Raw genomic sequence first — 14,644 nt, 5'->3', positions numbered from 1 at the left:
TCCTTGTCTGCCCTGCCGTCACCAGTGCTTGAGTGAGGGGCTTGTGATCCATGAAGGCTGTGAATGCCTGCCCTTGAGGAAGTAGCGGAAATGGCGGATGGCCAAATACAGCACCAGGAGCTCCCGGTCGAAGGCGCTGTATTTGTGCTCCGGTGGACGCAGCTGCTTGCTGAAAAAGGCCAGCGGGCACCATTGTCCATCGAGCTACTGTTCCAGAACCCTCCCCACGGCCGTAGCTGAGGTGTCCATGGAGACTGCCATATGCGCCTCCGGCCGCGGGTGCACCAGCAGCATGGTGCTTGCTAGAGCCTCCTTTGTCACAATGAAAGCCCTGTTCGTCTCCTCTGACCACGATAAAGTCTTTTCTTTGGTGGCCATGGGCGCATGGTGCGCGAGGCTCCGGGGATGAAATGATGGTAAAAGTTCACCATCCTCACAAACTCTTGGAGTCCTTTCAGGGTGGAGGGTTTGGGGTATCGTTGAACAGCCGCTACCTTCTCCGGCATCGGCGTGGCCCCAGCTGCCGAAATGGTGTGCCCCAGGAACTGGAGGGACTCATTGCCGAACTGGCATTTGGCCACGTTGACCATGAGGCCGAAGTCTACCAGCCGGGCAACGAGGGTGCGGAGGTGGGCTTTGTGTTCATCGTGGTTGCGACTGGCAATGAGAATATCGTCCAGGTAAATGAACACAAAGTCCTGGTCTTTTCCAACCGTGTCCATGAGGCGCTGGAACGTTTGGGCCGCGTTCTTTAGACCGAAGGGCATACGCAGGAACTCTTAAGAGGCCGAAAGGGGTGATGATGGCCGTCTTACCCACGTCGTCTGGATGCACCGGGATCTGATGTTATCCCCGCATGAGGTCCACTTTGGCGAAAACCCGTGTGACATGGAGGTTGGCAGAGAAGTCCTGTATGTGGGGCACCGAGTACCTGTCGGGGGTGGTTGCGTCGTTCAACCAATGGTAATCCCCGCACAGTCTCCAGCCCCAGGATGATTTCGGGACCATATGGAGTGGTGATGCCCAAGCGCCGGATGATTCCCAGTTCCTGGAGCCTGGAGAACTCCTTTGCCTGCCGTAGCTTCTCGGGTGGCAGCCTTCTGGGTTGAGCATGCAGTGGGGGGCCCTGTGTGGCGATGTGGTGGAAGACCCCATGCTGGGGCAGGGTGGCGTTGAACCGAGGCTCTAAGATGGCATGGAATTCATGGAGGATCTCGTCAAACTCATCCCTGGCGGTGGCTATGGTGGCGATTTTGGTCCTGCGGGCTTGTGCTGTGTCCAGTCGGGTGGAGTGGAATTTTTGGGCATTGACCAGCCTTTTTCCCTTCCTGTCAACCAATAGGCCGTGAGCTCTGAGGAAGTTGGCCCCTAACTGTGTGGTGCCCACGGAGGCTAGGACGAACCTCCAGTAGAACTTCTTCCCGATCTGGATCTGTGCCTTGTGGGTGTCATAGGTCCTGATGGTGGAGCTGTTGGCTGCCCGCAGGGTTGGACCTCAATCAGGTGTGAGTCTCTAATGCTGTGGGGGGAAGAATGCTGAGCTCAGCCCCTGTGTCCACCAGGAATCGACGGCTGGTGGATTTGTCCATCACATGAAGGCAGCTGTTTGTGTGGCCAGCCATTGCAGCCATCAACAGCGGCTGGCCTGGTCGTTTCCCTGAAACCCGCGGGGCTGGTGGCACTTAGGGGCTTGCGCTCCCCAGCACTGGTGGTAGAAACACCAGGTCGACTGACCCTCCTCTAGCTTGGTCTTGGGGAGTGGCTTGCGGTCAGCTAGCTCCTGATCGTTACACTTGGTTGAGGGCTGCTTCGTTCTTCCTCTTCGTGCGTCTGAGGGCAACCGCATGGGCTGCTGCTCTCCTCAGGTTCGAGAAGTCTTCATCTGTGAGGAGCAGTTGGATGTCCACCGGCATTTGTTCAAGGAATATCTGGCGGAAGAGAAAACAAGGCTTGTGGTCTTCTGCCAGGGCCAGCATTTCGTCCATCATCGCCGATGGACTAAGGTCTCCAAGCCCATCTAGGTGAAGGAGCCTTGAAGCCCGTTGCTGGGGAGTTAGTCCGAAAGTTCCAAGCGGCAGGTCTTTGAGGGCAGTGTACTTGCCCGTAGCCGGGGAGTGGTGGATGATGTTGTCCACCCTCACAGCCGTATCTTGGTCCAGAGCACTCACGACATGATAGAACATCGTGGTGTCTGAGGAGATGCTGTGGAGTTGAAATTGTGCTTCCGCCTCCCCAAACCACTTTCTCAGTCGGTGGGTCCAAAAGGGGGAAGCTTGATGTAGACAGTGTTAACCTCTGCTGAATCCATGGTGTTTTGAGTCCAGAAAAACGTCTGGGCTCGTCGGGGTCACCACTGTGGCGTTGTGAGCCGTGGAAGAAACACAGCCACCACATTGAAGGTCGTTAACGACTGTTTTTAATTTAGATTCAGCACACCCCTTTAAGGGCTGCATGAGCTCAGTCACCTGGTGCATTGTGACATCATAATCGCTGCCCAGGTTGTGCACTGGAAGGGATGCTGGAGCCAGAGAGAAACCTCTGACGATGCCATTTCCCCATGGGTGCCCTGCCACGTGGCGATACAAGCAGGGCCGGTTCACCATGAGGATGTGTGCCACCACAATACAATATTATAGAGCAAGGTTAGAAATTAATGAAATGGAGCAGAATTCCAACTACAGAATGAAGTATCCAAACTGTTGAAATGATTGTGCAGATGATGGATGTCCTTTTCTGTTAAAATCTTTGGTGATGTATCAAATCTCCCCAAATTCTTAATTAAATATAGGCGCTGGCATGCCTTCTTCATGATTGCATAACAGGATAGGTCTTTATTTGCAAAGACTCTTGTAAATTACTACAAATGTACTGTGGAGAGAATTTTGACTGATTGCATCACTCTCTGATTATAGAAGTGGCAAAGCACATGTCAGGAGCAGACTACAGAAGTTGTCAACTCAGCTAGCGCCATCATGGACATTTGTCTTCATTCCATAAAAAAAATCTTTAAAAGGTGGTGCCTCAAGAATGCAGTTTCTATCATCAAGGTCCCACACTGCCCAGGCCATTCCTTTGTCTCACTGTGACCATCAGGAAAGAGGTACAAGAGCCTGAAGAAGCACACACAACGTTGAGCACTTAGTATAGTAATCTATCAGTCCCATCTTTGTAGCCCTGGAAAGAATTTGCCTTCTTATGTTTATCCAATGAGCTTATAGTGAAAATTGCTCAACACTCATTCTATGGTAGGATTTTGAAGTCTTGATTTTTTCTGTTCCCATTGTGTGATTTAACTTGAGACATATATACTCTATAGACTGTTTTAAATCGCAACAAATGCTATCATGCACAAAAGGAGGTAGTATTAATTGGATTACAAATAGTCCATTTTACATTTTTTAAAAGATAATGATTATTACAAAGTATCAGATATATTTTGTTTCATGCATCTTGGAAAACAGGCTCAGAAAACAGCCAAAAGGGCTGCGTCGAGATGCAGCTTCTTACAGATCATGTAAAGGAACTGGAGCTGCAGCTTGATGACTTCATCTCATATGGGAGAACAAGGAGTTTATAGAGAAGAGCTACAGTGAGGTAGTCACACCAAAGCTGCAGGAAGCTGTGTGACTGTCAAGAGAAGCATAGGAAAGCCATGTAGTGCAGGGTACGTCTCCATAATAAATATACTGCTTTGGATACTGGTTTGTGGGGGGGGGGGGGGGTGGAGGGGTTGCGACCTACCAATGCAAAGCTGCAGTGACTTGGGTCTATGGCTTAGAAGGGAAGGAGGGAGAAAAGTAAAGCAGTAGTGTTGGGGGATTCTATAGTTAGAGGGACAGACAGGCAATTCTATGGGCACGAAAGAGACATCTTGATGGTTTGTTGCCTCCTAGTGCCAGGGTCTGATTGAGTCCATAGCATCCTGAAAAGGGAGGTTGAGTAGCCAGTTGTGGAACACATTAGATTCAATGATATAAGTAGGAAAAGAGATAGGGTCCTGAAGAGAAAATATGGGGATCTAGGTGGGAAGCTGAAAGACAGGACCTCAAGGCTAGTAATCGCAGGATTGCTGCCTGTGCCAAATGCCAGTGAGGATAAGAATAGAATGAGATAGAAGATTAATGTGTGGCTGAAGATTTGGTGCATGGGGCAGGAGTCTAGATTTCTGGATTATTTGGCTCTCTTCTGGGGAAGGTGTGATCTATACAAAAAGGATAGGTTGCACCTGAACTGGAAGGGGATCAATATCCTAGTGGAGAGGTTTGCTAGAGCTGTTGGGGAGGATTTAAGCTGATTTGGCTGGGAAATGGGAGCTTGAATGAATAGGATATAGAATAGAGCAGATGATGGAAAGATTGATGCATTGTGTAGTGAGATGGTGAGAAGAGATCGGCAGTGGAAGGAGCTTACACAAGGACAGGTTTGGCTGATGTAGGTACCTGGGTTTAGATGTTTCAAAAAGGATAGGAAGGGAGGTTAAAGAGGGAGGAGGAGGGGTGGGAGTAGCATTTCTAATCAGGGATAATGTCGTAGCTGCAGAAAGGGAGGACATTGTAGAGGAATTGTCTACTAAGTCAGTGTGATTGGATAAGGGAACTGTGGTTGACAAAAAAGGTGAGGCAGCTAGTTAAGAGGAAGAAGGAAGCATACATAAGGTTTAAGAAGCAAAAGACAGGAAGGGCTTATGAAAATTGTATGGTAGCCAGGAAGGAACTGAAGAAAGGAATTAGAGCTAGAAGGAGACATGAGAAGGCCTTGGCAAGCAGGATTAAGGAAAATCCGAAGGCATTCTATGTATAAAGAAAAGAATGACTAGAATGAAGGTTGGGCTGCTTAATGATAAAGGAGGCAATGCGCTTGGAGGCAGAGGAGGTCTTAAATTAATACTTTGTTTCTGTGTTTATCAGAGAGAGGGACCTTGGACAATGTGAAGTCAGTATAGAACAATCTTATGTGCTAGAGCAAGTTGAGGTTAAGAAAGAGGACTTGCAGGATTTTCTTAAATTTTCATTAGGCCTGATAAGTCCTCCAAGACCAGTTGAGATATACCCATGGTTACGACAGAAAGCAATGGATTAGATTACTGGAGTGTTTTGGGTCCTCCCTGGCCAGAGGGGAGGTAATAGAGGATTGGAGAATGGCAAATGCAGACCCCTTTGTTTTTAAAAAAAGGTAATTGGGAGAATCCTGGGAATTATAGACCTGTGAGTCTTACATCAGTGGTGTGCAAACTATTGGAATGGATTCTTAAGGACAGGATTTGTGAGCATTTAGAGAAGGATTGTCTGCTCTGGAATAGTCATCATAGCTTTGTGAAGGGCAGATTGTGCCTCAGGAGCCTAAATTAGTTTTTTGAGGAAGTAACAAAAGAAATTGATGGTAGGCTAGTAGATTGGTATGCATGGACTTTAGTAAGGTATTTGACAAGGTCCCCCATGGTAGACATTCAGAAACTCATGAGGCACAGGATCCATGAAACCTTAACTTTGTGGATTCATAAATGGGTTTGTCTGTAGAAAGCAGAGGATAGTGGCAGATGGAATATATTCTGCCTGGAGGTCAGTGAAAAGTGGATTTCTGCAGTGATCTGTTCTGGGACCCCTGCACAGACTGATAGGGTAATTCTGAAGGCTTCTGGTATACTTGAATATTGTGTTCAATTCTGGTTGTCTCATTGCAGGAAGGATGTGGAAGCTTTAGAGAGGCTGCAGAGAAGATTTACCAGGAATTTGCCAAGATTGGAGAACATGTCTTATGAAGCAAGCTTAACAGAGCTAGGGCTTTTCTTTTTGGAGTGAAGAAGGATGAGAGGCATAGATATGGACAGCTTGTACCCTTTTCCCAGAGTGACAGTAGCAAATATCAGAACATCTGTATAAGGTGAGGGGAGGAAAGTTTAAGGGAGACATCAGGGGGAATTTTATTTACACAGTAGTGGGTACCTAGAATGCATTGCCTGGGTAGGGGGGTGGTGGAGAGGCTGGTACAATAGGGATATTTAAAATACCTTTGGACAAGCACATGAATGCAGGAAAAATGAGGGTTAGGGGTGTGAGGTAGGGAAGATTTACACTTTTTTAGATTTCTTTAACTTTTCAGATCTCATTTCTGAAAAGTGTCCCTTTTGTCAGACAGTTCTTGCAAACTGCATCTCCTGGGTTAATTTTTGTGACTTCATGTGCGATGCCATCAAATTTGCCCTTTCTCCAATTTAGAACTAGAGGACCAGTCCTATCTTTTTCCATACTATTTTCAAACCAATTGTTTTTACAGTTACCTGCAATCTATTGATATTTATTTGTCTTCTTGATGACTTTTGGGTGGGGTGGGCAATGATGTAATAGAATCTTATCAAAATGGTCATCTTATTTCCAAGTTCCATCCATAAAAACATAATTGGACAATCACCTCAGAATATTCCTTCTCAGTAGGACTGTAATATTCTCCTGATTTAAAAACTTAACCCCACTTCCTCTCTTCCTGTAGCATCTGTACTCCGGATGCTGAGCTTCCAGTCCAGCATGACATGGTACCATTTAAGTTGGAGTGAAAAAAAATGTAATAATTATGAAGGGCTCCATTGTGAGGAGGTATCAATATCAAGCATGTCCAGAAGTCTGTGTTGTCAGCCTGGTGCCAGAATTAACAACATCCCCTTTGACTGAAGTGAAGCTTGATGTGGGAAAGATATGATCAGTTGACCAGCTTGGGTAGAGTTAATAAAGATACCGCTGAAGGAATGTGAGCAGCTGAGGTTTAAATTACAAGCAGAACTACAAAAGGTAGTAATCTGAGAAATACCAGTCTTGTGCAAGTTGACCTCTAGTTTGAATGCATGGTGAAATTTGTTTGGTATAAATGGATTTCAATTCATGGATTGAATGAGCTTTTTAGGTATAATACCAGGAATATTTCTGTTAAAGTTGGGTATAGAGGATGGACCTTTGTTCCTGCTGTGGTTTTTATTTGCTCTGTTGCAGTTTACGCACATTGCCACTATTCAATCCTTTTGCTCCTTCTCTTGCACCTTTTGTGGTTTTGTCATGTGCATTAGTTTACATTTTCTGCTTCAAACTTGCAGGTATCTTGAAACCTGCCAATCAAAGCTTGCAGGGTTTAATTCAAACATGGAAGGAACACTGTCAGCTGTGTGAAGTAGGAGATGTTAACCTGGATAATGTGAAAAACTTTTAGGGAGTTTGGTGTTGAGATGGAGCTGCTGAATTGTGGCATGCTGGGTAATTGCATTAGGGGGTGAACAAAGAGAAGCTAGAGGGACTCTGGATCAAACAGCATCCATGGAGAGGTGGTCAGTCAACATTTTGGATTGAGACCCTTTTATAAAAGTCCCAATTGGAAGTGTTCACTAACCTTTTCTCTCCATGGATGCTGTCTGGCCTGCTGTCCCTCCAGCAACTCTTTTTCACCCCAGCATCTGCAGTCCTTACTTCTCAACTGCTGGGACATGGGCAACTGTTAGATAAATGCTGTCTTGTAGTCATTCAGTTCAGGATCTCTGCTTGTCAAATGGGGATGGGTGGTCACTGGATTGGCCTGGTTAAAATTATTGCTGGTATATTTACATGTTCTCAATTTTGATGGGATTAGGTAGGACAGAATGAGAAGCTTTTCCTTAACAGAACTATCTAAAACTAGAGTTATTTAAATTAATCAGCAGGCTGTTTAAAGGGGACTTGTAGAATTTTTTTATGTAGAGGGAGATTGGAATCTGGAGCACATTGCCTGCAGGAATGCTACAGGGAGGGTCTCTCACAGCACTTGAATTACAGAAGCACAGATGACTGTGGAACAAATGCTGGTAAATGGGGTTTGCATAAATGGCTACTTGATAAGTTGGCATGGATGTGGGCTAATCGGCATGTTTCTGTGTTGTACAACTGACTTTGATTTTGAGGTAATGGCAGCAACTGTGCTCACCAATGCCATTCACCTGCTTTGAGAAAATACCACAGATATAATAGTATGCTGTATTTGGAAACCTGTCTTCTGACACAGTAAACATATCATTTTGTAACTGAAGGAGAAATTCATATATAGGAGAAATCTGTTTCATTTAGCTGGAGCTGCAAATACATTGCAGGCCATTTGGAAATACAAAACTGGAATCTGCAGCAAAAAAAAAACAAACTGCTGGAGAAACTCAGCAAGTCTTGGCAGCACCTGTGGGGTGAAGGGAATTATTGAGGTATCAGGTTGGGACCCTGTATCAGTCAGGTTTGGAGTTCGATTTCAAAATTGGATAATTTGTTAGTATATGCACATTTATTTAAGAGGCTATTTTATGTGGCTTTTACACTCATTCAATTTTGATTTGGTTTACTGGAATCTGCAAAGTAGTCCCATTTCTACAGCCAGATCTAGACTGTAACGAATAAAAAGTTTTGACCTACAGTGGAACATGAAGAGCTGATCTCCTGAAATCCAAACTTGACATGTGGTGGTATAGAAATCGATATAAAATATAATATGGAGCTCTAAGGGTTTAGTATCCATGATATAGGACAAAGGCAGCTCAGAGGTGATAGTTGGATATCAGGGAACATGCAGCGCAGTGTGGTTTGCTGACTTTTTATGCTCAGCTGCAATAATATGTGTAATGTTATTGCCATTCAGTAACCACATTTATTTTGCGCACAGCTCCTAGACATCAATAGAAAAGACAAGGCTGAGTAGAATTCAGCACTCTGCCAGTATTTATGCATTTTTCACTTGTATGCAAAGATCATTTTTTTAATGATTCTTGTCCCACCCAGATTGTTTTTTGGACATTTTTATTCTCTCTGGTTTAAATTTATTTATGGCAACTTACAAGGTAAAATGATCAATGCTTTATCAGTTACAGAATCGTAGAGTTGTATTGCATGGAAACAGGCCCTTTGGCCCACATGGGCAACATGCTAAATAAAATGTCTCACCCACACTAGTACCACCTGCCTGTGTTTGGCTTCTATCCCTCTAAGCTCATCCATATAACTGTCCAATTTTTAAAAAGATTGCACTTATACTTGCATCAATCACCTCCTCTGGGTACCCATTCCATGAACGCACTTGCATGAAATATATATTCCTCATGATTTTGTACACCTCTAGATCATCCTGCGCTCCAAGGATTAAAGTTAAATAGAAGTTTGCAGGTGCTGGGATTGTAGCGCAGTGCACAAAAGTGCTGGAGAAACTCAGCAGGTCATGCAGCATCTTTAGGAAGTAAAGGGTAACCAACTTTTCAGGTCTGAGCCCTTCAAGGAATAGACTGTCCCTAGTCTGCTCCACTTCTCTTTAGCTCAGGCCTCCAAGACTTGGCAACCTCCTCATAAATCTCTGCACCCCAAACACACACTCCATCTCTTCTCATCAGGGAGCAGGCTTAAAAGTGTGAAAGAGCACATCAAGTGGCTTAAAAAAATATTTCCTGCCTTCAACCATCAGGCTCATGAATGAATCCCATAAGAGTGCTATCATGCTTCCCTTGATAGTAATCAATATTTTCATTACAATCCCACACTCTCATTGTACTCCTTACATTGCTGTCTGTCTGATTGTTAGAGTTGACCTGTAAATCTGCTTGCAGGAGAACACTTCTCACTGTACGAGAAAATCTTGTGATAAATAAATTTAAAAAAATAACTCTGAAATCATCTTCAGTGGTAGCAAAGAAATCCTTGCACTGACATTCTCCATTGTAAATTATTTTGAGCCATATGACAAGTGGGAACCTCAACTGGATTAACTAAGTCTACTGAAAGCAATTTAACTGTCAGGTTTTGGCTTAAATGTTTTATTTTTTGTCTCCTGTGCCTAAGTAATAAAAATAAAAATTGCATATTTGTTGTTATTGTGTTCATTGTTAACAAATTGTATATATAAAAAAAATATATATTTTGGTCGGAAACCATTTGGCATGTTTGGATCAAGGGCCAAGGAAGCATAAAATTTCAGAGAAAACAAATCAAAATCAGGCTTAACGCCTAATACGATTTGCAAAGTTTAAGCTAGTTATACTACACAACCTTGCCTCCTGTTTCCTACAGCTCTTCTGCTTTGTACTGCTGAAGACAGATATTGAGACAGTGACTGAAAATGCTACAAAAATTTTAAAACTCACAAAATGGCATGTAGAATATGAGAAAAGGGATCTTTCAAAACAGAAAGAGCATAACATTGAAATTGAATTGATTGAAATATTTAATTTACCTGCCCTAATCCAGGTTGGAACAATAGCCATTGGGCATCCAAGAAATGCATACCTGGCTCAGATCCAAACTATGCTTCATTAGCAATACTCCTGTATTGTAGACAGCTTCCAGAGAACAAACCGAATCAGACAGGATTGCTCAAAGAAATAAAAGGGAGACTATCACAGCTCCATAGAACTTTCAAAGCATCCTGGAGATTTAAGGGAATATTTTAAGAAAATTAGTCTCGTGGTTTGTGCAGAACTCCAAGCATAGAATTATTTTTTCTTTGGCTTGGCTTCGCGGACGAAGATTTATGGAGGGGGTAAAAAGTCCACGTCAGCTGCAGACTCGTTTGTGGCTGACAAGTCCGATGCGGGACAGGCAGACACGATTGCAGCGGTTGCAGGGGAAAATTGGTTGGTTGGGGATGGGTGTTGGGTTTTTCCTCCTTTGCCTTTTGTCAGTGAGGTAGGCTCTGCGGTCTTCTTCAAAGGAGGTTGCTGCCCGCCAAACTGTGAGGCGCCAAGATGCACGGTTTGAGGCGATATCAGCCCACTGGCGGTGGTCAATGTGGCAGGCACCAAGAGATTTCTTTAGGCAGTCCTTGTACCTTTTCTTTGGTGCACCTCTGTCACGGTGGCCAGTGGAGAGCTCGCCATATAACACGATCTTGGGAAGGCGATGGTCCTCCATTCTGGAGACGTGACCCATCCAGCGCAGCTGGATCTTCAGCAGCGTGGACTCGATGCTGTCGACCTCTGCCATCTCGAGTACTTCGACGTTAGGGATGTAAGCGCTCCAATGGATGTTGAGGATGGAGCGGAGACAACGCTGGTGGAAGCGTTCTAGGAGCCGTAGGTGGTGCCGGTAGAGGACCCATGATTCGGAGCCGAACAGGAGTGTGGGTATGACAACGGCTCTGTATACGCTTATCTTTGTGAGGTTTTTCAGTTGGTTGTTTTTCCAGACTTTTTTGTGTAGTTTTCCAAAGGCGCTATTTGCCTTGGCGAGTCTGTTGTCTATCTCATTGTCGATCCTTGCATCTGATGAAATGGTGCAGCCGAGATAGGTAAACTGGTTGACCGTTTTGAGTTTTGTGTGCCCGATGGAGATGTGGGGGGGCTGGTAATCATGGTGGGGAGCTGGCTGATGGAGGACCTCAGTTTTCTTCAGGCTGACTTCCAGGCCAAACATTTTGGCAGTTTCCGCAAAGCAGGACGTCAAGCGCTGAAGAGCTGGCTCTGAATGGGCAACTAAAGCGGCATCGTCTGCAAAGAGTAGTTCACGGACAAGTTTCTCTTGTGTCTTGGTGTGAGCTTGCAGGTGCCTCAGATTGAAGAGACTGCCATCCGTGCGGTACCGGATGTAAACAGCGTCTTCATTGTTGGGGTCTTTCATGGCTTGGTTCAGCATCATGCTGAAGAAGATTGAAAAGAGGGTTGGTGCCAGAACACAGCCTTGCTTCACGCCATTGTTAATGGAGAAGGGTTCAGAGAGCTCATTGCTGTATCTGACCCTACCTTGTTGGTTTTCGTGCAGTTGGATAATCATGTTGAGGAACTTTGGGGGACATCCGATGCGCTCTAGTATTTGCCAAAGCCCTTTCCTGCTCACGGTGTCGAAGGCTTTGATGAGGTTAACAAAGGTGATGTAGAGTTATACTGGTACAGTAAAACCTTCTTCACACTGACAACCCAACTCACCTCCGTGCAAGTGGCAACAGCGAAAATAACGTACACACATTAAGGGGCATGGCCCATTCAGTGGGGAAAACCTGTACATGTCCAGTGAAGACTCAGCGCTCCACCGCAGGGTCTATTCCCTCCAGTCTTGTTTCTTTGGATTTATTTATTTTCTCTTTTGCCTATTTGAATTTTCAGTTGATTGAATGCCAGATAATGGGGATTTTTACTGTATTCATTTTTTTTAAAAGAGATGCAATGTGAACAAGTTTGCAATCTAATCGTGGCAATAAAAGAAGTTTTTGGTGATGGAGTCAGCATTTGACTGGGAAATAACCATGAGCATATTCAGTATGTCACACCACATGGTCACATTAGATCCCTTCCAAATGTTTAAATGGCTGGACCAGTAACAGGGATATGTTTTTTTTCTCTGAACATCACATACAAGTGCACAAAATTATTTGTGTGCATGTCTACAAGTGCAAAGGGGAAGGGAATCAAACGTATTATAAATATACTAAGTGATAGCATGTCTGTTTATTGCACCACATAAAAGTGCCCCATTTGGTAGTGTCATGGTGTGCAATGACACCCTTTTCACATGACAAATTAACCATCATAAACCTTTAAACTGTACACTAGAAAACTCACCAGTTGTCATGCTTGACACAGATTATGTCTGTATCTGCAATGTAACTAGTTTCTATGGCAGTATTAATACCATTGATAAGTGCAAAACAGATGACAGGAAATTAAAACCATCTATGATGTTGCAGCCCGCTAATAGAGTCGTGGCCTGGATCACAAAATGGCCGATGAATGCTGTGGCCACGAGGGACCTGCAGGGACCGACGGCTGTCATCCAATGTGACCTCCCGCATGGTGGGAAATGACAAGAATGCCGGCCAGTTGGAGAGGCTGATGTTGTGGTGCTGTCACTCCTGTTGTCAGCCACCAGGAATGAATATAAACAAAGCTGGTAGTGCAATAAATCAGTCTTCGACCTGTACTCAACTGGTGTGTATCATTCTTGTTCCATACTTCACGTAGCACACAAGTTACATTGGTGACCCTGACAGGTCTGACCGGCAGTTGGACCTGAGGATGACGGACCGAGCAGCTCTCCACGCGGTCTCATTGAAGCTGCCAATGTTCTGGGTGTCATAGCTACTGGTGTGGTTCGAACAGGCAGAGACCCAGTTGCACCTTCGACAGATCGCCGCTGCCGACACCCAATTACTATTATGTGGTGAGTTCGCTTGACCAGGACACGGCAGCAAAGGTCACTGATTTCGTATGGCAGCCTCCGGAGCAAGGCAAATACAGTGCCGTCAAAGAGCTATTAATCTGCACTTTCGGGCTCTCACAGCGCGAGCACACTGCCCAATTGTTATATATGGACAGTTTGGGGGACAGGGCCTTATTTGCCCTCATGAGTGATATGCTCGTACTCGCTGAGGGGCACAGGCCTTCCCTGCTCTTTGAGCAGATATTCCTGGAGGAGATGCTGGGGGATATCTGACTCTTGCTCGCTGACGAAGATTTCAGTGACCCAAGGAAAGTCGCAGTCTGTGCAGATGTGCTCTGGAGAGTGAAGAAAGAAAACGATGCCTCACTGGAGCAGATCGCCAAGTTTCAAACTCAGCCAGCAACAAGGTCACAACAGGTGGAGAGACAACTGGACCCCCCTTTCCAGCCATATTGCTATTATCACTAACAATGGGGTGTGGGACCTGTTGATGCTGCCCACCCTGAGCATTTCAGGGAAACGCCATGGCCAACTGGTTTTAATGGCTGCAGTGGTTGGCCAACGTGACAGCTTCCTCTATGTTTGGGACATTTTGTCGGGAAGATTGTTCCTCGTGGACATTGGTGCTGAAGTGTCCTCCTTCCCCTCTCACCCCCCCCACCACCTCTGCCTACAACACCCAGAATGCCAAGCCAGGCTCGCCACTGAGGGCAGCTACGATTTGCTGGCCACTGGTTCACATGGAATTTCACAATTGCGGCAGTGGCACAACCGCTCCTGGGAGCCAACTTCCTGTACGGCCACTGCAGGCTAGTAGACTTGAAAGGATAGCGTTTGGGGGAAGCCAAGCTACCGGCCCCCCACCTCAACTTTGTCAATCTGTCCGACAACACCTGGCAGAGTTCCCTGCCTTCCGTGGCACCACAATTCTCCGCTGAGCTGAAGCAAAGGTAAGTCACCGCATCCTGACTGAGAGCCCCTTCTCCATGTCAGGACAGTCCCCCCCCCCCCCCCCCCCGAAAAACTCGCCCTCACCAAACAGGAGTTTAAGAAAATGAGGAGCTGTGGATAGTGCAGTGGTCTGACAGCTCCTGGGCCTCCCACCCCGCATATAGTTCCGAAGGCAGCAGGAGGATGGAGGCTATGTGGTCACCACATCCAAGACTTTACCACCAACATACAGGGGGAACAGGTGTTCTGAAAGGTCATTTTACAGGGGTTATCATCGAATCTCAGTGCATCTTAAAAATATTCCCAAAACCACCATAATCACCCTCTTTGGTCTGTTTCAATTCATGAGGACGCTTTTTGAGCTTAAAAATGCTGCTCAGGCTTTTCTGCAGTCATTCAGAGTACGAGGGGTACCTCGTACCCGCTTGTAGGAGTTCAGGCTGACCATCAACACCACTAAGTGTCAGTTCGGGCTGGACACGATTGATTTCCTGGGGCATCATATTGACAGACACGGGGCAAAACCCATGCCCAAAAAGGTGGAGGCTGTTCGTGGTTCACTA

General features: G+C 45.6%; 1 protein-coding gene and 1 long non-coding RNA gene across 8 annotated transcripts in view; both read left to right on the top strand.

The window, feature by feature from the left end:
- bmpr2b (bone morphogenetic protein receptor, type II b (serine/threonine kinase)) overlaps positions 1 to 14,644 on the top strand; it is a 306,159-nt gene that overhangs the window by 22,495 nt on the left and 269,020 nt on the right. The gene's annotated exons all lie outside the window — the stretch shown is intronic.
- On the top strand, positions 2,524 to 12,862 carry LOC138760050 (uncharacterized). Of its 5 annotated transcripts, XR_011355358.1 has the most exons (5): positions 2,524 to 2,642; positions 2,913 to 3,245; positions 3,462 to 3,664; positions 5,681 to 5,880; positions 12,658 to 12,862. It is a non-coding gene; the product is annotated as an uncharacterized lncRNA (long non-coding RNA). The 5 variants fall into 5 exon arrangements; XR_011355359.1 differs by lacking the exon at positions 12,658 to 12,862 and having other exon boundaries at positions 2,913 to 3,100; positions 5,681 to 9,808; XR_011355357.1 differs by lacking the exon at positions 12,658 to 12,862 and having other exon boundaries at positions 5,681 to 9,808.

This window comes from Narcine bancroftii, chromosome 4, assembly GCF_036971445.1.
Source record: "Narcine bancroftii isolate sNarBan1 chromosome 4, sNarBan1.hap1, whole genome shotgun sequence".
In the NCBI taxonomy this organism is placed as follows: domain Eukaryota; kingdom Metazoa; phylum Chordata; class Chondrichthyes; order Torpediniformes; family Narcinidae; genus Narcine; species Narcine bancroftii.
This window is presented reverse-complemented; position numbering and strand designations above follow the sequence as displayed.